The 4,267-nt window shown below is 50.4% G+C and overlaps 1 protein-coding gene across 1 annotated transcript in view; it reads left to right on the forward strand.

Annotated features, from left to right (window-relative positions):
- The first annotated feature begins 1,685 nt into the window (after positions 1-1,685).
- Ssc4d (scavenger receptor cysteine rich family member with 4 domains) overlaps positions 1,686-4,267 on the forward strand; it is a 12,088-nt gene continuing 9,506 nt past the window's right edge. The window contains exon 1 of the mRNA XM_033765272.1: positions 1,686-2,690. The gene's annotated coding sequence lies outside the window, so the exon portion shown is untranslated. The remainder of the gene's footprint in view (positions 2,691-4,267) is intronic.

Consider the following 4,267-nt stretch of genomic DNA (forward strand, 5'->3'; position numbering starts at 1 on the left):
CTCAGCCTCCCAAGTGCTGGGATTGCAGGCGTGAGCCACCATGCCTGGCTGAGAACCCTGCTTTCAATCCCCAGTAGTACAAAAAAAAAATAATCATTTCGAGGATGTTATATGAACAGAGTCCTGCAGTGTGTGACCTTTGGAGATTAGCTTTCTAAAGTTATTGATTGATCGATTGGACTGGGGTGAAGTCCAGGCCTTCTCACTGAGCTACATCTCCAGCAGCCCTTTAACGGTTTATTTTGAGATGAGGTCTCACTAAAGTGCTAAGTTGCCCTGGCTAGAGTCAAACCTGAAGTCCTCCTGCCTCAGCCTCCCAGAGTGCTGGGATTATAGGCATGTGCCATTTTGCCTGGCAAGATTAGGTTTTTTTCCTCAGCATGACGTCTTTGGGATCTGAGATCTGCGGTGGCTCTGATGTGGTTTGTCCTGGGAATTTCATGAGCTGGATACCTGATCCTCTGTGGTGGGGGACCTTTAAGAGGTGGAGCCTAATGGAATAGAGATTAAGTGGAGCTGGACCTTCAGAAGGATCCTGGGAGCCAGGCCCTCTCTGGCTTCTTGTTTGGTAATGTGATCTCTTCCTTCCACATATTCTCTGCCACCCACCATGGGCCCTGTTAGAGCTTGCACTGTGCGGTCTGAACTTTCAGCTTCTGAGAGCATGAGCTAAATATACCTCTTTGTTTTGTAAAGTTAGCCTTTCTTGGGTACATTATCATAGTAATGCAAAACGGGCTAGTACAAGAGCTAGCTGAGTTGCTGCCTACATTAATAGTTGATTCCTTTCTGCGGCTGGGTAGTCCATGGTGTATCTGTGTGTGCACTGTGGTTTGTTTATCTGTTGTAGGACATTTGGGTTGTTTCCAGTTTGGGTTATTACGGATAAAGCTACTGTGCACATTCACACACAAATTCTTTTATTTTGTTTTGTTTTTTGAGCGAGGATATCACTATGTAGTTCAGGCTGACCTTGAACTCACTATGTACCCCAGTCTGGTCTCAAACTCAGAGCAATCCTCCTGCCTGAGCCTCCCAAATACTGGGATTACAGGCGTCATGCACAAGTTTTTTTGGTTTTGTTTGTTTGTTTGTTTGTTTTTTGGTACTGGGGATCGATCGAACTCAGGACCTTGCACTTGCCAGACAGGTGTGGCACCATTGAGCTAAATCCCTAGCCAGCCCTGGGTTTAGTTTTTTAAGAAGCTGCTAAAGCCAGGCATGGTGAAATATATCTGTAGCCTCAGCTCCTCTGAAACGTGTGGAGCCCAGATAACATGATTCTGTCTCAAAAAAGAGAGAAAGAAAGAAAGAGCTAAACTATGTTCCAAGGCAGCTGTGTCATTTTACATTCCTATCATCCAGTTTCTCCACATCCTCATTAGTAATTAGTATTGTTTTTATTTTTTACTCTTCTGGTAGGTGTGTGGTGACAACTCTTCAAGGACCTTCAGTGAAGTTTCTTTTCTTGTCTTGGCCATTATAATTAGATTGTTTTGGGAGGTTTGTTGTTGTTTTGAGGAGGGAGTTGAGATAGGGTCTTGCTATGTAGCCTGGGCTAGCATTGAATTCACAGTGATCCTCCTGCCTCAGCCTCCCCAGTGCTATAAATAGAGGCATGCACCATCATGCTTAGCTGGGTTTGGTTTTTTAATGTTGACTTTTTGTTTTTTGGTGGTGGTGGAACTGGGGATTGAATTTAGGGCCTCCACCACTGAGCTGTATCATAACGCCTGCCACACCAGTTTCTCTGAGGTAGAGTCTTACTAACTCGCTAAGTTGCCTGAGTTTGTGATCCTCCTGCCTCAGCCTCCCAAATAGCCAGAGTTACAGGCACACACCACTGCACACAGATGTTACTTGGTTTTCAGGGGTGATTTGAAGATTCCAGCTGGGAAAGAGGTAAATGCAAAAGAGAGCTGTGTAGATGGATAGAAGGGAGTCCCAGCAGCCAGCAGATGAGTCTGGGGGAGGGGTCTGCTCAAACCAGGAACTCTGTATCCTTGGACCCCGCTCTCAGGGATCAGGAATATTCTGGGGCTGGGATGTAGCTCAGTAGCAGAGCTTCCGGCCCAGAACTTTGTTACAGCTATAGAAAAAGCTCATGGCCTTTCCTGTTACCTGTAACTACACAAGCCCAAGAAGTACCTACCAGAACTCAGGAAGAACCAGTCGGGAAGACAAAATCAGCAGCCCCTAAGAGAGTGAAGCCTCATCTGGGTGGGACGTCCACCGTGTGGGGTGGTTCTCTCCATTATGTCTCCGGGCTCAGGACATGGTGGGGCCAACTAGGCGCTGGATTGGGGCAGTCTCTTCGGTGCCCACAGCCCTGCAAAGGGGTGGAGACCGCCCAGCCCTTAGGAAACCTGAGCCCCTGGCCCAGAGTCCACGCCTCCCCCAGCCCTGCAGCTCCTCCTCCACCTGGTGCCTTCCTCTGGGGCTGTTCTAGGCCCCACGGGCCTCCGCCACCCTGCCATTGCCTTGCTCTACCCTTAAGGTCGGGTGGGGACAGGCTGGGGCCATTAATCAGCTCCATGGACAGGGACTCCGCCTCTCCTCACCTGCCAGCTGCAAATAGAAGAAAGTTTGGAGTTGATTTGCACTTGGGGGATCCTTCTCCCCCCTACACTTCTGATTCCAGCTTGGACTGACTCTAGAAGGGACAGAAGGAACCCAGAACATTCCCCCAGGTATGTATGAGTCCTTCACTTTGCTGATGTGTGAGAGTGTGTGTGTGTGTGTGTGTGTGTGTGTGTGAGTGTGACCACGTGTGCACATGTGTGCGTGCGCCATCTCCCACTGGTCAGATGGGGACTTGTCCTTCATGATCTCCTGCCCCTTCTGACAGCTACATTCTATGATTCTGCAACTATAATTTCATTCAGTCATTTGACAAACATTTGTGCCAGGCACCAGTATTGAATAAGATCTGGGTCCTGCCCTGGAGAGTCCACAGTCTAGATAGAAGAATCAGTCATAATGATACCTGCCACATTTAGTGTGGCACTTAGGGCTCAGCTGTTCATAAACATTAGCTCGTTTAATGTAGCAACACCTGTAGGAGGTAAGTACACTACTGAGCCCATTTTACAGATAAGAACAGCAAGGCTTAGCAGCTTCTTCTTCCAGTATTACAACCAGTCTGACCTGACCTGTAAAGAGACCACAGGGTGACTCGAGTCACTTCTGAAGGGTAGAGAAAGAATGGGAGGGCTTTTGAGTGCCACAGTGACCTAAAACAGACAGAAAAACCCTCCACTTGGCCAGCACCCCCAGGGTAGGAGGCACAAGAGGCTGGAGAGGTTGGGCTCAAAGCTGGTGGGCGTGGCCAGCTTCTCTGGGGCCTCAGGGATCTCTGGGGCCGGCAATTTGAAGTCCATGAAGGTTTCTCCCTCACTCCTGGCCTGAGTATCGGGGGACAGAGCAGGAGCCCCTGAGGATTCCCGGCAGGGTCTCTGGGAGCTGTCTGTCCCCATGCCCGCTGCCAGGGTGGGGACTGACCTGGCCTGGGGAGGAGGGGCAGTGTCCCTGTGGCCAGAGAGGAGGAAACTGACCAGGAAGCTACGTGTCCCCCACATGGCAAAGACCAGCCTGTGGCTGACCCTCCTCACGGCTCCCAGCTCCCGTCTCCCAGCTGTCCCCAGCCCAGGCAAGGGAGGACAAAAGCTGATTATTCCACGGGGGCCGTCCTGGGCCCCATGAATGGGCTGTTGAAAGCCTCGTGTCCGCATCCAGATACGTTTTCACCCGCTGCCTAAGCAGACTGTGTGCCAGGGTGGAGCAAAGCCAGGGGCAGACGGGGCATGGGGCTGGGGGTCCTTTGGGAGGGCACCTTGTCCCGGGCACCTCACTCTTGGTAGACCCCAAACAGAAGCGTCCTCCCCACTCCTTCTGCAGTGCCCAGCGAAGTGGCCAGGAGACAGCTGGCTGCACCTCTGCGCCAAGCCCTCAGGAACCTTGGAGGCCGCCCCTGCCAACTCCGCCCCCAGCTATCTTTTCCATCTCTCCTCTTCTCTGCCCCTCATTATCTGGAGTCCTGAGAACCTCATCAGCCTCTGAAGCAGCCTCCACCTGTCTCCAACCAACCAATCCATCATCTGAAAGCCTAGTGTCACATTCTTGCTAAAGTCTGCAAGAAAGGGGGCATGGAGGGTTCTAGGGTGCATGAATATTCACTGAGCTTTGCACTTAGGATTTATACACATTTTTTTTTTTTTTTTTTTTTTTTTTTTTTTTTGTCAATGTCTCTCTTTTTAGTTGACACTGA

Source organism: Fukomys damarensis, unplaced genomic scaffold (assembly GCF_012274545.1).
Source record: "Fukomys damarensis isolate Sample0158 unplaced genomic scaffold, DMR_v1.0_HiC HiC_scaffold_17, whole genome shotgun sequence".
NCBI lineage: Eukaryota > Metazoa > Chordata > Mammalia > Rodentia > Bathyergidae > Fukomys > Fukomys damarensis.